This window comes from Notolepis coatsorum (genome assembly GCF_963971535.1).
Source record: "Notolepis coatsorum genome assembly, chromosome: 14".
Lineage (NCBI taxonomy): Eukaryota > Metazoa > Chordata > Actinopteri > Aulopiformes > Paralepididae > Notolepis > Notolepis coatsorum.
Window position 1 is genome coordinate 11589877 of NC_140178.1, and position 11562 is coordinate 11601438.

Genomic DNA, 11562 nt, shown 5'->3' on the forward strand with positions numbered 1-11562 from the left:
CCCAGAGAACACATGAGACCCTGTTGAGCAGGTTGATGGTGGAATAAGGAATTCAACTCCAAGCGGAGTAGTAGTGTGTGTGTGTGTGTGTGTGTGTGTGTGTGTGTGTGTGTGTGTGTGTGTGTGTGTGTGTGTGTGTGTGTGTATGTGTGTGTCAAAGACGGCATAAGAGACCCTTTGTAAAGGTGGAGAGCGGAATAAGGAATTGAATTACAAGTGGAGCAGTGTGTGTGTGTGTGTGTGTGTGTGTGTGTGTGTGTGTGTGTGTGTGTGTGTGTGTGTGTGTGTCTGGCAGGGCTGGAGAGAGGCATATTGGGAAGGTAAGGCAGATGATGTCACAGAGGAAACTGACAGGATGGCGGTGACACACTTCGCTATAGTGTGTACAACCTGTACAACCCTCACGTTCACACCGGGATTAATTGGTTCGGAAAGTGAAAAATCGGTGCTCAGCTGCAACCGATTTTTTTTTTGGTTTTTCCTTGCCAACCGTGACATTCCGTGCAAGGCCTGTATTCTCAATGCATCACATTTCATTGAATAAGTCTCGTTACAGTTCGTGGGTAAAAACGATGTCAATAAAATTTACTGAGAGGGTTTAAATTAGCACACAGGTCCAGGAAAAATAACAATCCCAATAACAATCAAGATACCCAGAAGACCGGATGAAGAAAATTGATAAATTATTGAAATGTCCTGCGTGGATGAAGGACAGGATCACAAAACCAGGGCTGTAGAATAACCGTTTCATCTTTCTCAGTATCTGGCACCAGCACAAGATTTGGTGGCATCTATCTTTAGTTTGTATTGGTTTTGCTGGGCAGGAGTCTTGATTACATGCTACTTCTTTCTTCCCGTGTATTTACGTTGTGCCACTAGCAGCGGCTGGCGTAAGTGAAATAAATTTAGCAAAATAAATATACCAGTAGATAACTAACACAGGGGGGGGGGGGGTTCCTCTTTTTGTGGGGAACTGGATGACGATTGTTTTCACCCAAGCGCCGAGAAGCCGTCGAGGGGGAGAGGCTCAGCGATCTGGGTCACGTCTCCGTCACAACGGGTGGATTCAGTAGGACCGTCATGTGCCACTTCAGATTTTCCGTTAAGAGTCGCCTACGGTGGGACTGTCGCTTTCAATAGCTGGTCCCTGTAGGATAACGTTTGAAAAGGGGGCCACAGTTCAGGGGCCACGGCTTGGGGTCGTAGTGTAAAAGGCCCCGTCACACGCTGCCAGGGTTCCCACAGACATTGCTAAATGAAATTCAAGGACTTTCAAGTACTTTTCCAAGCACTATATTTCATTTTAAAAGGGCATTTGAAAGGATACAATTAACTTTTAAATACTGTTTTTTTAGAGAAAAAGAAAAAAAACGGATCCAATATTTATGGCTTAAAACCAATTTCCGACAATTAGTTACACTTTAAATAAAACATTTTTTAAAACTTTCAATGCAAGCACTTTAAGCACTTCAAGGACCTTGTGCGAACCCTGCATGCTGCGGTCGCAACGCACGCACCGTAGAGCGGTCGAGTCCACTGCTGCTGCTGGGAACCATTACAACTCATAGTAGTCTATTTGGCGAGCGCCAAGGTCACCAGGCATTCAATGGTTTTAATGGGAATCTTTCATTGGTGCAATTGAAGTGGGAAGGCCATCTTCTCATTTCATGCAAACCCTTGGCTACACAACTGTTAACTTATTTTATAGCCTTTCGAGAGAAAAAGCTAGCCACCCATTTAGGACTATAGTTATACTGCAGTTATGCTAATCAGCATCCACCCGCTTTAGCTCTAGATTTACCACTAAACGCCACAAAATGAACTCTCAGCCTACGTAGTTTTTGTTTCTACTGAACTCAACATTAGGCTATTGCTGGGGGACAACAGTGGCTCAGGAGGTAGAGCACTCGTCTGGTAATCGGAATGTTCCCGGTTCAATTCCCACTCCTCCCGGGCAGCATGTCGAAGTGTCCTTGAGCAAGACACTTAACGCCTAATTGCTCCCGATGAGCAGGTTGGCACCTTGCATAGTTACCGTCGGTGTGTGAATGTGTCAGTGAATGTAAGCGCTATATAAATGTGCCATTTACCATTTATTGCTCTTGAGGACAGATTTCATGATCATTTTATGTCCAGGAAAAGGCATTAAGAACACATTGGTGGATGAAACGGGGGGGGGGGTTGATTTGAACACCAGACTAAAAGATAAACGGCAAATTGGAAAGAGACAGTGACAGTGATGTCAGCCCCTCCCACCCAATAGGACCCAAGGTGCCTCAATGAATTACAATGACAAGTGGGATTATTCTAATGATGTACCGACTATATTTGATTAGATGTGAGAGTTTTTGTTCATTTTGGCACAAGATTACTGTTGTTTTTGTTCATTTTGGCACAAGATTACTGTTGTGTTTTATATAGGCCTATTTATATGCCTATTTTCAGAAATTAGGCCATTTCCGTTATTGCCCAGTATGCTTAACCCCTAGTACCCATCTAGGAATTGGCTTCAGAAAAATAATGACTAAAACTGAAACTCTCTGGGTGCTCCAGGAAGTGCTAGCGCTCTCCGTGGAGCTGAAAAGAGCAGGGAGAGATTGAAACTGTGCTACGATTAGGCTCCATGTGTACAGGCCAACACCTAATGCTGTTGAAATAGTCTTTGTTACACCTCTGCACCATAGACCTGCTAAACAAATGTCAATAATGTCTCCTTCAGTTAGTTCTAGTTGTAGGCTTAAAAGGAACACGCCAACATTTTGGGAAATTAGCTTACAGTCTTCTCCAGAGAGAGACAAGAAGACACCAGTGTCCTCTCTGTGTACGTTCAGTAGAAAGCTATCTGGCTGCACGTTAGCCTAGCTTAGCACAATGAATGGAAGCGGACATGGCCGGTTAGCCCTCGGGAGAGGTGTTAGTTGGACAATGCCTATAGGCTAACCGGCACTGTCCGCTTCCATTCATTGTGCTAAGCTAGGCTAACATGCAGTCAGATAGCTTTCTACTGATAGCTAAATGTTGGCGTGTTCCTTTAAGCAATGCTTTAATGTTGTTCATAGCCAGGAAAGGAGCCGTTTGTTCCGTCCTGTCCTTGGCGTAGGGTGTTCTGCGCTGCAGGTTATATTGGCCAAATTAGTAGACTATTCTTTGCAGCCTGGGTATAAATACACCTGTGTTGATAAGAATATTTTCATCTTTATATTCACAAGTAGCACAGGGGTGTATTTAACCGCACAAAGAAACAAAAGCCTATTCTCAACAATAGGCATGGCCCTACCTTGGTACTTTTTAAATTGATCTGAAGGCTCATCTTATTCATGAAAACAATAATCTCCTCTCACTCGCGCCGTACCCATGTGCATGCACGCTCCACTTACGTTATCCAGATCTAGTTGAACCTAGAATTGCTAACAAACTGAATAAATGATTGAAACTTAATAGCTATTATTAGCTTGCAAATGAGTCATTATTTTAATTAATTTCACATAACTACAGTTCTCTCGGTGGAAATAATAGTCTTGCGTGAGACCAGTGAAGGTGAGGTGTTGTTCCTCGTTTCTCCAATAGTCCAGGACCAGTTTAGCCTACAATTGCTAATTTGACAAACGCTTATGGGGTGAATAATTAATGAAATCCTAATATATGTAATTTCAATCTAAATAAATAAATCATTAATAAGCCAATTTTCCATAAATTACGCCTCCTTAGCCACCTCTTAAACAGCCCTCCTTCATTGACTCACCAGAGAATGAACAGAAGTGCATCTACAACAACAACATATCGAGCTGGTGCACACACTGAATAGATAAACAAAACCACCAATTAAGCTAATGACCTCAGGAAGACGCACCTTCTGTAGGTATTATTATGTGTCCGGCGTGCAAAATCATTTGTATTTTTAATGTCGCCCTCCTTGGTAATTGAGTTTGCCACCCCTGTTTTAGACCAAACCACGTTAGGGGGAGGGGGGGGGGGGGGGGGGTGCAGCACAAGCTAAATCACATTGTGGTGATACCATAGGTAAATCACCCGCACCCTTGATGTCTTGGTCTGGCCCCGGGAGAGAGTTTAGCCTAGTTGTCGGTCTAACAGTGTAGACAGGAGTGTGAAATAGGTCTGGAAATCCACCCAGTCCATTGTTGATGATGATGATGATGATGATTTGGTCGAACACTATGCAGACTGACGAAAGCTGCAAACAATAATTATCTTCTCAGGTTGGAAGAATGTGGCTGCTGTTGCAAGACATTAAGGGGGCGACAGTGGCTCAGGAGGTAGATCAGTCGTCTGGTAATCAGAAGCTCCCCGGTTTGATTCTGGCTCCTCCCGGCCAGCGTGTCGAAGTGTCCTTGAGCAAGACACTTAACCCCCAACTGCTCCCGATGAGCAGGTCGGCACCTTGCGTGGTCGCCTCCGCCGTCGGTGTGTGTGAACGGGTGAATGTGAAGCATAGGTTGTAAAGCACAGCACTATATTATAAATGCAGTCCATTTACCATTTGTAGCCGACACCCTACATGGTAACATTATTGGCTTGGAATAAATGTCCTCACATGGTTACAGATCATGTGGATCAATAGCCTAATCACCCTATGGTCATAATTACCGTCAAAAGGTCCAACCATTAAACCCTGAACATGGAGCGTTTAAAAAATCAGCTAGAATGTTGGCTTATCCTGTTTTCTTTGGGACAAAATCATAAATAGGCCGAGCGATGTGCAGCCATGTTCACGACACAACAGCTAGTCTCTACAGGCAGAGGGGGAGCAGAGGGAGAACGCTTGGCGCAGTGTGTGACCCGATGTCAGTCGCTTCAACTGTGGTCCGTCGGCCCCCCGAGCGTCTGCACTCAGAGTTGGTCACAGATTGGGACGAGATGGGGGGGGATGACTCAACGAGGCGGGAGGGAGGGGATAAGATGAGGGAGGAGACGGGGGAGGGGACGAGGGACAGGAGGGGAGAAGGGGGAGGGGACGAGGGACAGGAGGGGAGAGAGGACGAGGGACAGGAGGGGAGAAGGGGACGAGGGACAGGAGAGGGACGAGGGACAGGAGAGGGGACGAGGGACAGGAGAGGGACGAGGGACAGGGGGGGAGAAGGGGACGAGGGACAGGAGAGGGGACGAGGGACAGGAGAGGGACGAGGGACAGGAGAGGGGACGAGGGACAGGAGAGGGACGAGGGACAGGGGGGGAGAAGGGGACGAGGGACAGGAGGGGAGAGGGGACGAGGGACAGGAGGGGAGAAGGGGACGAGGGACAGGAGGGGAGAAGGGGACGAGGGACAGGAGGGGAGAAGGGGACGAGGGACAGGAGGGGAGAAGGGGACGAGGGACAGGAGGGGAGAAGGGGACGAGGGACAGGAGGGGAGAAGGGGACGAGGGACAGGAGGGGAGAAGGGGACGAGGGACAGGAGGGGAGAAGGGGACGAGGGACAGGAGGGGAGAAGGGGACGAGGGACAGGAGAGGGACGAGGGACAGGAGGGGAGAAGGGGACGAGGGGCAGGAGGGGAGAAGGGGATGAGGGACAGGAGGGGAGAGGGGACGAGGGGCAGGAGGGGAGAAGGGGGAGGGGACGAGGGACAGGAGGGGAGAGGGGACGAGGGACAGGAGAGGGACAGGAGGGGAGAAGGGGGAGGGGACGAGGGACAGGAGGGGAGAAGGGGGAGGGGACGAGGGACAGGAGGGGAGAAGGGGACGAGGGACAGGAGAGGGACAGGAGGGGAGAGGGGACGAGGGACAGGAGGAGAGAGGGGACGAGGGACAGGAGGAGAGAGGGGAGAGGGACAGGAGGGGGGAGGGGACGAGGGACAGGAGGAGAGGGGACGAGGGACAGGAGGAGAGAGGGGACGAGGGACAGGAGGGGGGAGGGGACGAGGGACAGGAGGAGAGAGGGGACGAGGGACAGGAGGGGAGAGGACGAGGGACAGGATGGGAGAAGGGGACGAGGGACAGGAGGGGAGAGGGGACGAGGGACAGGAGGGGAGAAGGGGACGAGGGGCAGGAGGGGAGAGGGGACGTGGGACAGGAGGGGAGAAGGGGACGAGGGGCAGGAGGGGAGAGGGGACGAGGGGCAGGAGGGGAGAGGGGACGAGGGGCAGGAGGGGAGAGGGGACGAGGGACAGGAGGGGAGAGGGGACGAGGGGCAGGAGGGGAGAAGGGGACGGGGGAGAAGGGGACGAGGGGCAGGAGGGGAGAAGGGGACGAGGGACAGGAGAGGGACGAGGGACAGGAGGGGAGAAGGGGACGAGGGAGGGGGACGAGGGGCGAGAGGGGACGAGTGGGGGGGGGAGGAATGTGATGACTGGGATTCTTTTTATTATTAGATTTTTTTTTTTTTGTTGTTTTATTTGTTGCTTTTTTGTTTCGGAGAGGCTGGTGACGGACGGAGGGGCCGTACCTGCGCAGGCAGTCTGTGAGCGTGGTGGACCCCGACAGGTGACTCTCCCCGTTGATGGCGCTGCCGTCGCCTCCGGGGCTCAGCGGCCAGAAGGGCGTCGAGGAGCCGGGCAGGTCCAGGCTGATGTCCCAGAACGGGTCTATCGTCGTGGAGACACCGCTGGAGAGAGAGGAGGACACGTTCGATAAGATGAGATGTTCCTTTATTGATCCCCTTGTGGGGAAATGTAGGCGTCATAGCAGCGTGGGGGAGGGGAGGGACACGTATGGGCAGGGTAATAGTAGAGAGACATAAATACAGGCAATACAAATTATAGTACAGTAGACACGTTAAAATAAGCACGGTACACAATATAATTAACTCTGGATATAAGCATATGAGCAGGTATGCGGTGTGATCAAAAGGTGCAGATGAGGGTCTGTGAGAGCCCTATCAGTTATATTATACATTACAATAAATATGGTTACAATAAAATATGGTCAATTAGTAAAGGGAAGAGTTTTGGACTGGACAGAACGTAAACTCCGGGGAATTTGTGTCTTCAATATCACAAACGATCCGTTAAAGGGGTAAAACTATGGAATATCTGTGACAACAAACAAAAAATTTGTAGTTCGATACATACATTTAAGAAATTATTCAAATATAAGGTGAAACAAATGTAAAACCGTATTATAATCGTAATTATATTTTATTACAAGATAACTATTAAAATAGTGACCAAAAAAAAATAAGAAAATGTGTATAGGTTTTGGATGTTACTGTATAAACTGTACACTAAAACTATGAAACTTTCGTAACCTTTTGTTTTTGCAAAATCATGTACTGAATTATGTTTGTTTTTGTTTTATTAATAATGTAATGTAAAAAGGCAATATGGTAAGCCTCGGCTTCAGCCTACACATTTTCTCTCTTTTTTTAATACATTTCCTACTACTGTACATTGCATTGTAAAAGAAGACCCAAAAAAAAATATATATATATATATATATATATTTCTTGGGAGGAAGAGCGGTCGTCTGGTAATCCGGAGGTACCCGGTTCGATTCCCGCTCCTTCCCAGGCAGCGTGTGTGTCGATTCTGTCGTCAAGTTTCCTTGGGCAAGACACTTAACCCCCTAATTGCTCCCGATGAGCAGGTTGGCACCTTGCCCGGTCGCCTCCTCCATCGGTGTGTGAATGGGTAAAATGTGAGGGACAAAAATGGTAAAGCACTTTGGATAAAAGCCGCTCTATAAATGCATCATTTACAGTGTGCAGAGAATCATGTGGGGGAGTGTTGCCTTTTCAGAACACATAGCACACATCACGCAATTCTCTAGGGCCGACGTGTTTCGGACGTATGGAAATACCACGCTTGGTTTAGGTAGAGAGAGGGTGTGATGAGCGAACAGCTTCATATATCTCACCCTCCCTCAGTCAGAACGTGCTTCATATTTCTCATCCTTCCTCAGTCAGACAGTGCTTCATATCTTATCCTTCCTCAGTCAGTCAGTGCTTCATATTTCTCATCATTCCTCAGTCAGAACGTGCTTCATATCTTATCCTTCCTCAGACAGAACGTGCTTCATATTTCTCATCCTCCCTCAGTCAGACAGTGCTTCATATCTCTCAACCTTCCTCAGTCAGAACGTGCTTCATATTTCTCATCCTCCCTCAGTCAGACAGTGCTTCATATATCTCACCCTTCCTCAGTCAGAACGTGCTTCATATTTCTCATCCTTCCTCAGTCAGACAGTGCTTCATATCTTATCCTTCCTCAGTCAGTCAGTGCTTCATATTTCTCATCATTCCTCAGTCAGAACGTGCTTCATATCTTATCCTTCCTCAGACAGAACGTGCTTCATATTCTCACCCTTCCTCAGTCAGACAGTGCTTCATATCTCTCAACCTTCCTCAGAAAGACATCGCTTCATATCTCTCATCATCCCTCAGTAAGACAGCCCATCATCTTGATTTGATATTTCAAAGATGTCCCGTTGCGCAAAAGCGGAACTATTCAATAAATGATGACCACTTAATAATTGTTTCATACGGGCTAAAAACACTGAAGCAGACATTTAATATGAACGTACGACTCGGCTGCATATAGGTCAGTGTCTCTCCGAGGCGTGCGCCGCCACACAGTGACTTCTGGAACATATCGGGCCTCACCTCACAAACTCACTCAAATATTGATGAGACGAAAGCCCTGTGTGTCAGGAATGAAATTGAAGAGAATGAAGATATATACAGATTTACATTTTATCGCCATCTGTATGCAATATTGTATGGAACATGGTTAGTCTCTATATTAATCAACATGGTTGTGTATGGAATATGGTTAGTCTATATTAACACATTCCCGGCCATTCACGTATATATACGTTTTTAACTCGTTTTTTCTTTTATTCGATTTGAATATCCTATTCAATGTCACAGAGCTGTATTTTGGCTGGAAAAGGCATATTGGGACTCGGAAAGTGCAGTACCGGCCAGATCCTGGTATTGGCGCTGTCTCAAGAATGCAGTTTCCCCTGTTGCACACTTGGCATCACATTTGTTTCGCTCCGGGCGGACTTTTTCTGTTAGTCTGAAGCGAGGGCTTCACCCGATCGCCTGGAATACTTTTCATTATGAATTCATTATGCTGTAACGGAATATGGCATCAGCCAATGGACTATATGATCTAGCAGATGGCGATCAAATAACTGGGAAATTCTTTTTGGAATCCAACCGGCCACAGGTAAAAGCGATTTGACGTACATTTCAGCCTGATCGGGCCTTGTTCTCATAGCCATTCCCCTGATCAGCATATGTTGTTGTAATAACGAATGCCATTATTGGTAATCAATCGGGGTGTAACGATGCATCGATTAATCAAAATGCATCGATTCTAATGTGTTGCATATTTGCATATTTTTTTTATGTGTATTGCTTTTATTGACCTATAGTCCATTCATGCTGAGTGAATCAGTTCCCCCAGCCACATTTGTGTATTCAAATTTTTTTGGGGAATTAACTGATAGAAAATGTATCGAATATTAATCGAAGCGAATCGAATCGTGGTCAAATGAAGAGATTTCATGATGCATTGAATCGTTGCCTGAATAACCGTAATCGAAATTAATCGTTGTGAGGTCGCATCGTTACACCCCTAGTAATCAATAATCAGAAACGACTTCCCCCGCCCCCCCTTTCATGCATTCATGGTGGAACATGATACCGATCATATGCATTTAGATTTTTAACTGTAGCTTGTGTAGGGCCGAAACGGCAAACGATTTAACGTTATTAGTAGGGCTGTCAGTTTATCGTGTTAATTAGATTAATTAATTACATAGCAAATTATCGCGTTATGAAAATTAACTAAATTAAAATAAATTATATATTTTTTTTTATCTCATTCATTCCACAAGAACGTAGAATACACATTTACAGACTTTTTTAATGTGGTCCATTTGCATGTTCTTGGTATCTGATTCTAGGGACATCTATGGATCTCAGGGAATGTATTCCCAGTGTCAGAAATACTGTGTCTGTTACTAGGCTTGAGTAAATTGTAATGCACCAAATGAGAATATCAATAACATTTTTTTTATCTTTAGCTGTGAATAACACCATGCTAAAATTGACCAGACCTGAAAAATCTAAGCAAATTAATAAATGGAAGATGATTAAACAGAAGGTTTTGTAGATACAGTACTGAATTCTGCCATCCGGACACATGCAATTTGAAATATGATTATAGAATATAGAATATAAGGCATAAAATGGTTATGCGATTAAAATGCGGTTAAATAATTACAAATCCTGTAATTAATTAGATACATTTTTTTAATCGCCTGACAGCACTAGTTATTAGCTTAGCGCCTTATAACTAGCCTTGCAGGAATTATCCCAGACCATTCCGATATAACGTTCATATTCATCATGGTATAAAACAGGAACGTATTGATGAAAAAATTATTTCTTTATGGCATATTGAACGGAAGGTTCATACTGTCAATTGACAATGACAATGGATACATAGCTATAATATAAAATATAGATTCACTCGGCAAATATCAGTCTAGCTTAGCCTTTTCCCTCCACTAATATCAGTCTAGCTTAGCCTTTTCACTCAGTTAATATCAGTCCATGTTAGCCTTTTCACTCCGCTAATATCAGTCTAGCTTAGCCTCATCACTCAGTTAACCTAAGGGAGTCCATCCCCTGTCTTCTAGGCCAGCGGTTCTCAACAGGGGTGCCGCAGAGAGCTGCCAGGGGTGCGTTGAGATTAAAAAAAATAAATAAAAAACATTCTAAAGTGCCATCTGTTGCAGCTACACTGTTTTCCATGAAAAAAACATATTTGGATAAGTTTGACAATTTCTCAAAATCTGAAAATCATTATTTAATAAAACACAGAAAAGGATCACCAAGTTACTCTGGATAAAAAAATAACTTTACAGACAACATTGAGACAAAGCTTCCTGACACATCTCCATCCAAACTCTTGGAAGAACTCATTGAAATCTCATCTGATACCACCTGGAGAGCTAGTTTCAGAGTGTGGTGCTGAGTACCAAGTATCTCATGATGCAGCAGTTAAGGTGTTGATACCATTCAGCACCACATATCTGTGTGAAGCTGGCTTTTCATCCATGACAGCTCTGAAAACAAAATGTAGGGCCAAGTTGAGCCTTGAGGATGACATGCGTGTTGCCTTCTCAAAGATCTCCCCACGTATTTACCGTATTATTAGCCAGCAGCAAGACCTCGCATTGAGCTAGAAATGTCGACTGAGTGAACAAGTGCTTATTTTCTGTATTTATTTATATTTTTTGAGAAATGGTAACTTGGTGATCCTTTTCTGTATTTAAAAAAAATATTCTGTTGTTGAGAAATGGTCAAACTTATCCAAATATGCTATTTTTATGGAGAACAGTGCAGCTGCAACAGATAGCACTTTAGTGATTATTTTCTGTATTTAAAAAAAAATACATGATTTTCATTTTTTGAGAAATGGTCACACATCCAAATATGCTATTTTTATGGAAAGTGTGCAGCTGCAACAGATAGCACACTTAGCAGATAGATTTTCTGTAATTTTATTTAAAGAAATATGCTATTTGATTTACTACTACAAGCAGTGTAATGTCAACAGTACTAAGCCATTTAGACCTGAAACACCTGTTAATAAT

At 45.0% G+C, this 11562-nt stretch overlaps 1 protein-coding gene across 2 annotated transcripts in view; it reads right to left on the reverse strand.

Annotated features, from left to right (window-relative positions):
* The window catches only part of LOC311239950 (ubiquitin carboxyl-terminal hydrolase 22), a 137620-nt gene that overhangs the window by 12959 nt on the left and 113099 nt on the right, over window positions 1–11562 (reverse strand). The window lies entirely within an intron of this gene.